This window comes from Triticum dicoccoides, chromosome 7B (genome assembly GCF_002162155.2).
Source record: "Triticum dicoccoides isolate Atlit2015 ecotype Zavitan chromosome 7B, WEW_v2.0, whole genome shotgun sequence".
Lineage (NCBI taxonomy): Eukaryota > Viridiplantae > Streptophyta > Magnoliopsida > Poales > Poaceae > Triticum > Triticum dicoccoides.
The window spans coordinates 704,958,418-704,973,782 of record NC_041393.1 but is presented as its reverse complement, the minus strand read 5'-3'; positions in this window follow the sequence as shown (position 1 = coordinate 704,973,782).

Sequence of the window (15,365 nt, the reverse complement as noted above, 5' to 3'; positions counted from 1 at the left end):
GGGGGAAAGGGTCCTTTGGACAGGCCTTGTTAATGTCTTTAAAATCGACACAGAGGCGCCAGGATTTGTCCTTTTTTGGTACCATTACTAGATTGGCTAGCCAGTCCGGATGTTTTATATCTTTGATGAATCCGGTTTCTAAGAGTTTGGCTAGCTCCTCTCCCATTGCCTGTCTTTTGGGTTTGGAAAATCACCGAAGAGCTTGTTTGACCGGCTTGAATCCTTTTAGGATGTTTAGGCTGTGCTCTGCCAGCCTGCGTGGGATTCCTGGCATGTCTGAAGGGTGCCAGGCAAAAATGTCCCAGTTTTCCCGAAGGAATTCTCGCAATGCGGCTTCGACATCAGGACTTAATTGTGCCCCAATGGAGGCCGTCTTTGTGGGGTCCGTTGGATGGACCTGAAATTTGACTATTTCGTCTGCTGGTTTAAAAGAGGTGGACTTGGACCTCTTTTCGAGTATCACATCGTCTCTATCCACCGTGGAGCGCGGCATAGTTAGTTCCTCTGCCGCTAGGGCTTCGGACAATGCCTCTAGGGCCAGTGCGGCTGTCTTATTTTCAGCGCGGAGTGTTGTATCTGGATCACTGGCAAGAGTGATTATCCCATTGGGTCCGGGCATTTTGAGCTTCATGTACCCGTAGTGGGGTATAGCTTGGAAGATTGTGAATGCCTCTCGCCCTAACAAAGCGTGATATCCGCTGCCGAATGGGGCCACTTGGAATGTGACCTCCTCGGACCTGTAATTATCCGGTGAGCGAACACTACATCTAGTGTGATTTTTCCTGTGCAGCGTACTTCTCCACTAGGGATTATCCCTGTGAAGGTTGTGCTGCTTCGCTCGATGCGGCTCCGGTCAATATCCATTTTTTGAAGGGTTTCCTCGTAGATGAGGTTTAATCCGCTACCGCCATCCATGAGTACGTTGGTAAGGCGAAAGCCGTCCACTATTGGACTGAGGACCAATGCGGCTGGTGCTCTAGCTGTTTGGAATTTAGGTTCGTCGCTGGCGTTGAAGGTGATAGCCGTGTCACTCCATGGATTTGCTGTTGCTACTTGGTAGACTTCGGCGAGGCCGCGGATTGTTCGTTTTCGCATGTTATTTGATGCGAAAGTCTCGAAGACTGTTAATACCGTACTGATACTGCTGGGCTGTTTGCCCGGGGCTAAAAAGCCTTCGCCACTTTTGGCCACCTGCCGTAGTATCCAACATGCTCGAAGGCTGTGTGTTGGAGTGGCGCCCTCCGTACTGTGGATTTTGCAGGGTCCGTTGAGACAGCCCTCCAGTACGGTTCCATGCCCTGTAGGGGTTTTTTGTTTTTGTTTTTTGGTTCTTTTACTTCGGACTAGGGTTGTAGTCAAGGCCGGACTGTCCCAAAACCTAGTTTCGGTGTTCCTGGCACTCTCTACCGCACAGTATTTTTGTACGATGGTCGCTAGGTCGACGAAGCATGTAACCTCGCGACGACTTATGGCGTTCATGATTCCCTTGTCCGTGCAATTGTTGCAGAAAATTGAAATCACGCTTTCTTCGCAGCAGTCCTTTATCCTGTTCATAACCAGGAGGAATCTGGCCCAGTAATGATGTACTGTTTCATCGGGCTCTTGCCGTATTCGAGATAGATCGCTTATCTTTAGGTGGGCGGGTGGAATCAAGTTCGGAACCCTGCTCGATCTGAGGCTCAAAGGCCAAGAAGTTTCCGGATTTTGAAGCTTGACTTGCTGGATGCTTTCCAACGAATCTAGTCCGATGCCTGACTCTAAGTTCAGTATTTGATTAGTGTCCGTCCCTCCGCGGGAATCCGTCTTGGAGGGATCGGGAATCCGGACATAGTTGGTTTTCAACGTAGAAGTAGGGTTGCCGCATTGTTCCTCTACCACGACAACGTGGTGGGTAGCCTGAGGAGAGTTAATCTCTCTCAGATCGGGTTTAAGCCCAATCTGATCGTAGTCTGTAGCGACTCCCAAGGCGGCGATGCGATCCAAGAGCTCGTTTACAGAGGAGAGCTCAATCGGATCTAACTGCTCGGCGAATTCCGGGCTGACGCGAAGATCGCTTTTGATGACCTGAGAGGTCATCGTCGGAGCGGTGGCCGAACAGGCGGTCATAAGAAAACCACCTAGCCGGACGGTTTGGCCGGCGGCCAAAGCTCTCTTGACGACGGTGCCGTCTTTAAAGACGGGAAAAGGCATCCTTCCTGATCGCGACGGCACAGAGGAACTCTCAATGAAAGCACCAATGTCGGTGTCAAAACTGGCGGATCTCGGGTAAGGGGTCCCAAACTGTGCGTCTAGGCGGATGGTAACAGGAGACGAGGGACATGATGTTTTACCCAGGTTCGGGCCCTCTTGATGGAGGTAAAACCCTACGTCCTGCTTGATTAATATTGATGATGTGGGTTACAAGAGTAGATCTACCACGAGATCAAGGAGGCTAAACCCTAGAAGCTAGCCTATGGTATGATTGTTGTTCATCCTATGGACTAAGGCCATCCAGTTTATATAGACACTGAAGAGGGCTAGGGTTACACATAGTCGGTTACAAAGGTAGGAGATCTACATATCCGTATCGCCAAGCTTGCCTTCCACGCCAAGGAAAGTTCCATCCGGACACGGGACGAAGTCTTCAATCTTGTATCTTCATAGTCTTGGAGTCTGGCTGATGATGATAGTTCGGCTATCCGGACACCCGCTAGTCCGGGACTCCCTCAGGGGGCATGGGGAAACTGTCACCTCTGCCAAGGAGGCGTTTGGTAAGGGAGGAATCGAGAGTCCCTCCTTCCAGGGGGAGAAGAGGAATGCTTCCGAAGACCCGGAGGCCAAGGCCTCAAAGCGTGGAAAAAAAATCTGTACCGAAAGGTCCTGCGCCAGAAAGTGCCCCGGCCGTACTGTCTCCTCGGAGGAATCAGCCCTCTAACGAGCCGTAAGTGAAAAAGGGAGATTTTATAATTATCAGACACCCCTGCTTAATGTCTAAAGGTAACGAAGTTTTTACCTTGTAGTTCGGATCTCAGCCCATCTCAGCACAGCTCATCTTTGGGAGACCTTCGTCCGGAGGTGATGGAAAGTGAAACGCCTTCATCTGTCGCCCCATCGTGCGGGGCGGACGACCCTGAGGTGTCGTCGTGGAGGGTCTCCCCGAGTCCGGCGGGACCGGAGAGTTCGGCGCCCATTGGAGTACGGCCGGTGGAGCTGCAGGATTTGCTTAAGAGGGCGTCCATCTCAGAAGATAACCGCACATTAATGGGTGATGTGATTGAGAGGATCTCGTCCGCCGAAACCGGGTTGTATGAGGCCGTCGGAAGTTTACTGATGGGATTTGAGGTACGCAAAAAATGACATACCTGTTGACAGTTTTGCACATGAAGTGCGCCCTGTATAGATAGTAGCCCCCGAGACTTGGTATGCTGTCGAAAACGATAGCGTGCCTAGGATCGTAATCTCAGTTATTAACTGTCGCCTTTCCCATGCAGGTGGCGGAACGTTCGGTGGCCAGCCGGACTAATGAATTTGCCGAGCTGAAGAAGCAACTCGACGCTGCAGATGCGGACATCTCGCTGGTCAATAGACGACTTGATGAGTCACAAGGTATGTGGTTGCCCCGCGGTTGGTTAGTAAGGGAGCTGACGCCCATTCCTTACAAATTGTATGCTTAGATGCAGATGGTGCTGCTGCTGTGGAAGACCTTCGAGCAGAACTTGCTCGGGCCAAGGAGCAAGCCAGAAAAAGCGAGGCGGCGGCCTTGAAGGCAGCGGAAGGGCTAGAAGCCGAGAAGGCTGCTCACTGCCGAAGCAGGGAGGAGATGGCTGGAATGGCCATGAAATTAAGAGTTGCTACCGACCGCCTGGAGGTTCTTGAAGGAGAACGCCGAGCGGAGCAAGAGGACCTGAAAAAGGCCGATGCCGAGGCCAAGGATGTCCGTAGTGCGATGCGGGCTATGAAGGAGGAACTGCGTCACGTCAGAGACATTGTGGCTGGAAAGCCCTTTATGCTGCGTAGGAAGTTCACGGATCCGAAGTATGCTCAGCTGGACCGATTGTACGGTGCGGAGGATCCTTATCTGGACTTGGCGGCGAGTGCGGCTGACGCAGTCATGCATTTTCGAAGCCAGGAGGATCATGAAATGGAAGAGCTTTTCTGGTCTGGAGCGTCCACTTCCGTTGAGTGATCGGCTGGTAGAGTGGGCTGAGCTGAATAGATTATCCAGACTGGCCATGACGGATGTGGTCACTCATCTGTGGCCGAAAAGGCCCAAGCCGAAGAGTTATTTTGGCTTGTTGCAGCAATTCCTTGGGGCAGTGCCGCATATTAAGGCGATGAAGCGGTCGGCATGCATAGAAGGTGCGCGGATGGCTCTCGCCCGCGGTAAAACATACTGGGCGGAGATGGATGCCACCGCTATTGCATCCCGGGGTTCGGACAAAAGCCGATTTCCCACCGAGCATTACTTTGAGGAAGTCCTGCAGGGCGCTCGTATAATAGAGCCGCAGTGCTCGAAAGATGTTATGTTTGAATGACATGTATGATTTCTAAGATCATGTTTGTAATGCAATGACTTTTTATACTTGTGTGTTCAAGTATTGAACTATCTCCTGTGCGGCCGTATATGTATGTATAATCTGAAAGATGGCAGTCTTTGGCTTCAGCCCCCACGCACATGGTGCGGGGGTGTTTGCAAAAAGAAAAACGCTTTTTCACACTTAATCCAACGTCTTGGTCCTTTTAAGGAGGTGATAGCATAGCAAACTAGGCAACCGGACTATAATGCTTTATCACTTTCACTTAGCCATAGGAGCTCGAATGTGGGGCTACTATATAGCCCCTGATGGCACCGCGCTTCTCCGAACTCGGGGCGCGTATGTGCCTGACCGAGAAGCGGTCCTGCGTCAAAGCGGAGGAATTCTAAACATTTCAATGGTCGATCGAGTGGTTGACCAGTCTCTCGCTATATCATGACAGTCAGTTTTCGGCTTTCTCTACTGAGGTGCTCTCCCGGCCGAACCGGGGCACAATCGCAGTAGTTCTCCTGGTGCCGCGTTAGCCGATGATACAGAACGTAAGGCAGCAAAATACAGGAGCCGGGCAAACCCAACATTTGACCAAAGACATGATTCGGAGCTGATGCATATAAGGCCTAACTCGAGACGCCGAACACTCCCTGAGGTGTTCGGTCTTTATGATATTGGGCAGAATAAAGCCCTAAGCCCCTAGTGTCCAGGTACGGGCGGGAACTTCTGACGCGGCCGATGCCAAAACACAAGCCTCCTCCTCGGCTCTGGTAGGAGACCGGGGGATGTGTATCAACAAGAGACAGTGAGAAAGGTTTACGCAGGGTCTTAATCTGAAAAGAATCCTTGCAACGGGTCCCTACTGCACGTCTGCGCCTGTGTCTCTGTTGTGCTGTATCCTGGACGGGTGTAGCACGTGCTTCATCTGTAAAAGAGAAGGACTTAGTTTCTGAGAAATATCGTGCAAAAAGTGTATCAAAATAAAGTATGATTTGGAAGATGAAGAAAGTTGAGCTTTATTGGCTTTCATCATTTATGCGTGCGGTCCCCTAAAAAAAGGGGGGTATGCGGCTGGGAAGCCCCTTGTTAAGTTATGCCGGACTCGTCTAACCATGTCCGAGGTCTAAATGACCTGTTTTTAGGGGCTTTGACCTGCAAGGTCAGAATAATGTGTGGCTGTCAAGGCAGCCGCACATTCTCCGTGGTCGAGAGACACCTGGAGTTGTAAGAATATGCCACGTGGACCGGGCATTTTCAAGCATAACAGACGCGTAATGTGGTATTGCATTAAAGCGGGCGAAAGCTACATGCCCCAGTAGTGCTTAAGGGCTAGTGCTAAATGGGGTGATGGAGGGTGAGCTTTTCGCGACGGAGGTTGTCGGATGAACCGAACACGACCTCTAGTGGTACAGAGCCTGTAAAATTGGCTAAAAAAGGCCTGGCGTCACTCCTTTGAAGGAAGTGCTGCTATAGCGAATTTTGGTGGGTTCTATCCCCAGTCTGCGGACGGTATCCTGGTATAGCAGGGGTCGCGCTGCGTGTTATCACGTGAAGTGAGTTCACTATTTTGACTTCTAATGGGCAAGTCTTTTGGTTTCCGGAGCGCTGCTTTTGGGTTTCGTCACTTTCACTTGGTGTGTCGAGCCCTTTGTGTTCGGCGTTAAGTCGGACGGACTGCTTGAAGACCCAACAATCTTTGTGGGTATGGTTTGCAGGCTTCCCGGAGGTACCGTGTATTTGACACAGTCTATCCAGAATCTTGTTTAGGTTGGATAGCTCGTCACTGTTACCCTTTAGGGGCAGTGTTTTGTTGTTCGGCCGAGAGCTTTTGAATCCGGCGTTGACCGCCGTACTATTTGGGCCATTTTCCTTATTCTGGCGCTGATATTTTTTGCGTCGTGATTTCCCATTTCAATCCCTGATTTCGGATGTACTCGGGTCGCTGGTGCTGCATCTAGCCAACCAGCTGTCTTCCCCCGCGCAAAAGCGGGTCATGAGACTTGTTAGTGCGGCCATTGTTCTTGGTTTTTCCTGGCCAAGGTGTCTGGCGAGCCATTCATCTCGGACGTTGTGTTTAAAGGCTGCTAAGGCTTCAGCGTCTGGACAGTCGACTATTTGGTTCTTTTTAGAGAGGAACCTGTTCCAGAATTTGCATGCTGATTCTCCGGGCTGTTGAGTTATGTGACTTAAATCGTCTGCATCCGGAGGCCGGACATAAGTCCCCTGAAAATTTGCTCGAAACGCATCCTCAAGCTCTTCCCAACTTCCAATCGTATTTTCTGGGAGGCTTTTAAGCCAATGCCGGGCCGGCCCTTTGAGCTTGAGGGGTAGGTATTTTATGGCATGGAGATCGTCTCCTCTTGCCATGTGTATGTGTAGGATATAATCCTCAATCCAGACTCCGGGGTCTGTTGTTCCGTCGTATGCCTCTATGTTTATGGGTTTAAATCCCGCTGGAAATCCATGATCCAGTACCTCGTCGGTAAAACATAGTGGGTGTGCGGCGCCCCTGTATATGGGTGTGCCGTTGTCTTCAAATGCTTGGCTGGTTGTGTTACTTCCTGGAGTCTTCTTTTTTGGCCCATAAATAGATCTGACTGGATCGTCCTTCTTCCAAGGATCTTTATGCTGATCGTGTGCCGGTTTGTGTGCGGCGCCCCTTGTTGCTCTTGGCCTGTCATCTGGTCGTCTATCCGGCCAGGCGGCTTCTTTCTCTTTTGGCAGCGGGGGCTCTAAGGCCTCCTCGTCAAATTCGGGCAACAGCTTGCGCTTCGGGTAGCTCTTTGTCTGGTGACTGGCGCCATGTTTATCTGCGCTGTTGAGTACTTTGCTCCATCTCATTCTGAGTGCGTCCTCCGCTGTTCTAAGCTTCCGCTTTTGCTTCTTCAAACTCCTTGCCGTGGCGACGAGTCTTTTATGAAGATTCGTATGCTCTGGTGATGTGAGATCATCTTCGCCAGGGATGGGTTGCCTGTCCGGTTCATCATGTTCGGATGGCTGCTTGGTGGCACGTGCGTCGTCCACTGCTTCGCCCTGCTCTAAGGCCGGGTCCGTATGGGTGCCATTTTTATCGAGGCCGGTCCTCGGGCGGCGCTTGCGTCGCCGTTTTGTTTGTTTGTTGGGGGAGTTGTCCTTCGCCACGTCCCGTTTTTCCTCATTATCGCTTCGTTTTGGTGTATCCACCATGTATACGTCGTGAGTTGGGGTGGCTTTCCAGTGCCCAGTAGGCGCTGGTTCTTGGTCATCTCCGGCATCGTCGTCCATACCGTCGATGTCTTCGGAGTCGTAGTCTAGCATGTCGGTTAGATCATCGACAGTGGCTATCAAGTGGGCGGTGGGTGGGCTTTGAATTTCTTCATCGTCCGCATCCCAACCGTCCTGACCGCAGTCCGGCCAGGGCTCTCCTGATAACGAGAGATATTTTAGCGAACTCAAGATGTCGCTGAAAGGTGAGTGTTGAAAGATGTCCGCTGCGGTGAACTCCATGATCGGCGCCCAATCGAATTCGATCAGGGCGGGCGCGGGATGTTCAGAGTCCGGCGAGGAGTCCGGAACCTTGGAGTCAGGAGCTTTATGAGGGACAAAGTCAGTGTGTGGCTCTATCGCCGTAGAGGTTGCAGCACCCGAGGCGATGTCTAGCCATCCGTCCTTGATCTGCGCGGCCGGCTCCGAATTGAGGGTCGGAGCTGGCTCGAGTGCGGCCTCCAGGGTACTGTCCGGCGGCAGGGCTAAGTCCTACACGACGGGACAGTGCGGCACGCTCGGCTGTGGCTCGAATCCGTTAAAGGTCAAGTCCCCGCGGATGTCAGCCGTGAAGTTCAAACTTCCAAATCTGACCTGACGGCCAGGGGCGTAGCTTTCGATCTGCTCCAGTTGGCCAAGCGAATTGGCCCGCAGTGCAAAGCCGCCGAATATGAAGATTTATCCGGGGAGGAAGGTCTCACCCTGGACTGTGTCGTTGATGATGATTGAAGAAGCCATCGAGCCTATCGGTGACGACACAGAGGAACTCTCAATGAAAGCACCAATGTCGGTGTCAAAACCGGCGGATCTCGGGTAGGGGGTCCCGAACTGTGCCTCTAGGCGGATGGTAACAGGAGACGAGGGACACGATGTTTTACCCAGGTTCGGGCCCTCTTGATGGAGGTAAAACCCTACGTCCTGCTTGATTAATATTGATGATGTGGGTTACAAGAGTAGATCTACCACGAGATCAAGGAGGCTAAACCCTAGGAGCTAGGCTACGGTATGATTGTTGTTCGTCCTATGGACTAAGGCCATCCGGTTTATATAGACACCGGAGAGGGCTAGGGTTACACAGAGTCGGTTACAAAGGTAGGAGATCTACATATTCGTATCGCCAAGCTTGCCTTCCACGCCAAGGAAAGTCCCATCCGGACACGGGACGAAGTCTTCAATCTTGTATCTTCATAGTCTTGGAGTCCGGCCGATGATGATAGTTCGGCTATCCGGACACCCCCTAGTCCGGAACTCCCTCAGGGTCCTTAGGGCAGGCCTTGTTAAGGTCTTTGAAATCGACACAAAGGCGCCAGGATTTGTCCTTTTTTGGTACCATTACCAGGTTGGCTAGCCAGTCCGGATGTTTGATGTCTCTGATGAATCCTGCTTCTAAGAGTTTGGCTAGCTCCTCTCCCATTGCCTGTCTTTTGGGTTCTGAAAATCGCCGAAGAGCCTGTTTGACTGGCTTGAATCCTTTTAGGATATTTAGGCTGTGCTCTGCCAGCCTGCATGGGATTCCTGGCATGTCTGAAGGGTTCCAGGCGAAAATGTCCCAATTTTCCCGAAGGAATTCTCGTAGTGCGGCTTCTACATCAGGATTTAATTATGCCCCAATGGAGGTCGTCTTTGTGGGGTCCGTTGGATGGACCTGGAATTTGACTATTTCGTCTGCTGGTTTAAAAGAGGTGGACTTGGACCTCTTATCGAGTATCACATCGTCCCTATCCACCGTGGAGCGCAGCGCAGTTAGTTCTTCTGTCGCTAAGGCTTCGGATAATGCCTCTAGGGCCAGTGCGGCTGTCTTATTTTCGGCGCGGAGTGCTGTATCTGGATCACTGGCAAGAGTGATTATTCCATTGGGTCCGGGCATTTTGAGCTTCATGTACCCGTAATGGGGTATAGCTTGGAAGATTGTGAATGCCTCTCGCACTAACAAGGCGTGATATCCGCTACCGAATGGGGGCCACTTGGAATGTGACCTCTTTGGACCTGTAGTTGTCCGGCGAGCCGAACACTACATCTAGCGTGATTTTTCCTGTGTAGCGTACTTCTGGACTAGGGATTATTTCCCTGAATGTTGTGCTGCTTCGCTCAATGCGGCTCCAGTCAATTTCCATTTTTGAAGGGTTTCTTCGTAGATGAGGTTTAATCCGCTGCCACCATCCATGAGTACCTTGGTAAGACGAAAGCCGTCCACTATCGGACTGAGGACCAATGCGGCTGGTGCTCTAGCTGTTCGGAATTCAGGTTCGTTGCTGGCATTGAAGGTGATAGCCGTGTCGCTCCGTGGATTTGCTGTTGCTACTTGGTAGACTTTGGCGAGGCTGCGGATTGTTCGTTTCCGCATGTTATTTGATGCGAAAGTCTCGAAGACTGTTAATACCGTACTGATACTGCTGGGCTGGTTGCCCGGGGCTAAAAAGCCTTCGCCACTTTTGGCCACCTGCCGTAGTATCCAACATGCTCGAAGGGTATGTGTTGGAGTGGCGCCCTCCGTACTGTGGATTTTGCAGGGTCCATTGAGCCATCCCTCCAGTACGGTTCCGTACCCTTTAGGGGGTTTTTGCTTTTTGGTTTTTAACCCAGGTGCTTGAGTATGACGCACTCTTTTATTTCGGACTGGGGTTGTATTCAGGGCCGGATTGTCGCAGAACCTAGTTTCGGTTTTTCAGGCACTCTCCATCGCACATTATTTTTGTACAATGGTCGCTAGGTCGGCGAAGCGTGTAACTTCGCGACGACTGATGGCGTTCATGATTCCCTTGTCCGTGCAATTGTTGCAGAAAATTGAAATCGCGCTTTCTTCACGGCAGTCCTTTATCCTGTTCATAACCAGGAGGAATCTGGCCCAGTAACGATGTACTGTTTCATCGGGCTCTTGCCGTATTTTATATAGATCGCTTATGTTTGGGCGGGCGAGTGGAATTGAGTTCGGAACCCCGCCCGATCTGAGGCTCAAAGGCTAAGAAGCTTCCAGATTTGGAAGCTTGGTTTGTTGGATGTTTTCCAACGAATCTGGTCCGATGCCTGACTCTAGGTTCAGTATTTGATTGGCGTCCGTCCCTCCGCGGGAATCCGGCATGGAGGGATCGGGAATCCGGACATAGTTGGTTTTCAACATAGAAGAAAAGTCGCCGCATTGTTCCTCTACCACAACAATGTGGTGGGTAGCCTGGGGAGAGTTAATTTCTCTCAGATCGGTTTTAAGCCCAATCTGATCGTAGTCTGTAGTGACTCCCAGGGTGGCGATTCGATCCAAGAGCTCGTTTACGGAGGAGAGCTCAATCGGATCTAACTGCTCGGCGAATTCCGAGCGGACGCGAAGATCGCTTTTGATGACCTGAGAGGTCACCGTCGGAGCGGTGGCCGAACAGGCGGTCATAAGAAAACCACCTAGCCGGATAGTTTGGCCGGCGGCCAAAGCTCCCTTGACGGCCGCGCCGTCTTTAAAGACGGGAAAAGGCATCCTTCCTGATTGCGATGGCACAGAGGAACTCTCAATGAAAGCACCAATGTCGGTGTCAAAACCGGCGGATCTCGGGTAGGGGGTCCCGAACTGTGCGTCTAGGCGGATGGTAACAGGAGACGAGGGACAAGATGTTTTACCCAGGTTCGGGCCCTCTTGATGGAGGTAAAACCCTACGTCCTGCTTGATTAATATTTATGATATGTGTTACAAGAGTAGATCTACCACGAGATCAAGGAGGCTAAACCGTAGAAGCTAGCCTATGGTATGATTGTTGTTCGTCCTACGGACTAAAGCCATCCGTTTTATATAGACACCGGAGAGGGCTAGGGTTACACAGAGTCGGTTACAATGGTAGGAGATCTACATATCCGTATCGCCAAGCTTGCCTTCCACGCCAAGGAAAGTCCCATCCGGACACGGGACGAAGTCTTCAATCTTGTATCTTCATAGTCTTGGAGTCCGGCCGATGATGATAGTTCGGCTATCCGGACACCCCCTAATCCAGTACTCCCTCACTAATGATTCGGCGACAAGTTCCTTTTAACCTCATGCATGGTCTAGAATTTTCTATATCGATAATCATTATCCACAAACTCCTATCAAGATATTTATTACATCATGCACTTTAGAGATCTCTAACAAAATATTCAAGGAGACAATCCAAAATTATATACACTACATTCATCTCGAAAGACATGCCATCTTGTCTTTTTTGTTTTTACTCACATTTAGTGTTTGGTTTAATGTCTTTTCAAGGCATCATATAGAAAATAAAAAAACTAATGATTATTCTGTTGCAAAAATATGATTTAGGTTTATCACAAAGAAGGTGTATTTTCAATGATAGACACTAAAATAGCATCTTGAAAAACTATATTAATAATATTACCAACAATATGAAGTGACTAATTATGCTAAATAATACAAATGAGATATAAATAAGCATAAATCTTTATTATAAAAATTAATAGAACTAATATTTTTTAGAAATGTTTATATTTTTGTCGGGCACATATCTAATTCAGATATTTTGTCGCTTAATGAATAAAGAGCTTTTGGACGGAGGTATAAAAAAGAATTATTAGAGATACACTATTTTGGAATCTTTTCTTATTATTTTAATTAAATTAGATAAAACCTCGCACGCTGCTCCAGAATGACTAGTATGCTATGTTAGGTGAAATCAATGGATATACATTCACATAATTTTATTACATATTATGTAATTTTCAGAAATACAATTCTTAGGTAATTAAAATCGAAATATAATTTTACTCAGAACTCTGACATATTGATGCATGGAATGATTATTGACTGAGGTTTGGTTACTAGTATCCCACAAAAATATTACAATAATTAGAAGCAAAAATACAATATAGAAACAGTTAAAAAAATATCTCTCAAAACTCTGAAATGTTGGTTCACAAAAAAATAACAGGTTAAAATAAAATACAATAGCAGAACAGGTTAAAAATTGTCTCCATTTAAAAAAGCATGTTATATGACAATAAAAGATATGAGCTATTCATGATTTATTACCTGCCGAAAAATGAAAAAGTCGCATTGGGTAATGATGGAAGTAATCTTGATGACATGTCCCTAGTGATTCCTTTGCCTAGTTTATCAAATCAAGATAATGAAATAATGAAAATTAATGTCCCAGTCAGGCCAGGGTGCAATATTTCACTTAATAATTTTGAATCTAGTATCAATTGGTGAGAAGGAAAACACACTCCCTCCGTCACGAATTACTTATCGCAGAAATGCATAAAATTGTACGTCTATATACGTCCATTTCTGCGACAATTAATTCCGGGCAGAGGGAATATCTTTCAACATGGAGAAACAGAACTACAGAAGCATTGTCGCTCCAAGTTGTACTTGGGCCCGCTAACACACTTGCCCTAGGATTGGCCTAGTTGTGCCCGCTAGAACACAATTCCAAAGGACCTCCTTCCACGTGGTCCATGGTTACCGCTGATACCTCAAATTACAATTAATTGCAAGTACCAAACCGATGAAAACCGGAGATGCTCATGAGTTGACAAAACTGCTTGGAAGGGGAGGAGAAAAATAGAAGATGCAGTGACTGTCGGTGTCAAAACCGGCGGATCTCGGGAAGGGGGTCCCGAACTGTGCGTCTAAGGCTAATGGTAACAGGAGGCTGGGGACACAATGTTTACCCAGGTTCAGGCCCTCTCGATGGAGGTAATACCCTACTTCCTGTTTGATTGATCTTGATGATATGAGTATTACAAGAGTTGATCTACCACAAGATCGTAGAGGCTAAACCCTAGAAGCTAGCCTATGGAATGATTGTTTTTGTCCTACGGACTAAACCCTCCGGTTTATATAGACACCAGAGGGGGCTAGGGTTACACAGAGTTGATTACAGAGAAGGAGATCTATTATCCGGATCGCCAAGCTTGCCTTCCACACAAAGGAGAGTCCCATCCGGACACGAGACGAAGTCTTCAATCTTGTATCTTCATAGTCCAACAGTCCGGCCAAAGTATATAGTCCGGCTGTCCGGATACCCCCTTATCCAGGACTCCCTCAGTAGCCCCTAAACCAGGCTTCAATGACAATGAGTCCGGCGCGCAGATTGTCTTTGGCATTGCAAGGCGGCTTCCATCACCGAATACTCCAAAGTAATCTTCGAACACTTAAATCGTGTCCGGTCTCTGCAAGATAAATTTCACATACCACCGTAAAGAGAATCACAAATCTAACCCGCTGACAACTCTTCGAAATGTGACGTCACGCCACGATCCGGCTTTTATTCGAACCGTTTTTTATAACCAGCTACCGCACACATTACGAGCCGGTTTCTTTGGCACGTCTTGTCGAAGTAGAGATCGTGTCCCTCTTATCGTGGGATCCTCATCAATATGGGTATGGGTAATCCAACCATGCCTTTTGGCATGACTCTGTGTTTTTAGGCAAGTCCCGAACGGTTACGCTGGGGATGCTTGATATTCTCCCCCTTTATAGAGGGGTCGAGGCCTATCCCTCTATCTCCACGCTTGCGCCTTCCCGCACTTCAAGTTCCAACACCCAAAGCCCAAGCTCAAGCACCTCGGATCTTCAATCATGTCCGGATCCGACCTTCAAGGCCGATGGATGGCCTCCTCTGTCACAGAGGAGGACATTGCGAAGCTTAGGGGGGTCGGGTATCTGACCGCCGACGTCAAGCACAGGCTTCCTGTCGCAGGACAGGTCATCCCTACTCTCGAACCCAATGAGAGCGTCGTATTTGTCTCTCACTTCCTCCGAGGCTTGGGCTTTACTCTTGATCCCTTCGTAGGGGGCTCATGTTCTATTACGGACTAGATTTTCACGACCTAGCTCCGGATTCCATCCTCCACATCTCGTCGTTTATCGTCGTGTGCGAAGCCTTCCTCCACATCACCTCCCACTTCAGCCTATGGCTCAAGACCTTCAATGTGAAGCTGAAGGAGATTGCGGGGCGACACGCGGAGTGAGGGGGTGCCGCAATAAGCAGAAACGCTGATGTTCCATGGTCGGAAGGTTCTTTCCCGGAGGTGTCCGATCTATGGCAACGGAGGTGGTTTTACATCACAGCTCCCCGAGGCACGAAGTGGGCGGACGCCCCCACCTTCCGCTCGGGCCCTCCGCCTCAACTGGCGTTGTTGGCCAACGTGGGACTGGACTCGGGGCCTGCAAACGATGTACCAACGTTGCAGAGCCGCATTCGGGAGCTTCTTGAGAGGGATATTAGTCTTGTCAAAATAATCTAGGTAATGCTGGTTCGGCGGGCCCTGCCGTGCAAACGTCGACCTCTTCGGATGTGGGAGTTCAAACTAGAAGGCCCGTGAACCATTCAGCACTTCTTCGGCATGACGCTTGAAGGAATGTATAAGTTGTTCTTCAAACCACGAATAAAGTGTCCGGACACCACCGAGGATGCGGGCTTGAGCTGCAACCACCCAGATACCCAAGTAAGTAACCGTGTGACCGAACACCTCATTTATATTTATCATAACATTGTTCTGAAAAACTATCCGCGACCAGGATTGGCTCAGTAAGACAGAGAGAATCAGGTGTCCGGCCCCGCTTCCCGATGGCTCGCCCGGCCCGGCAATAGCCAGGATGCTTAAACGGGCGCTAAGTCAAGTGCCATCGGAGAA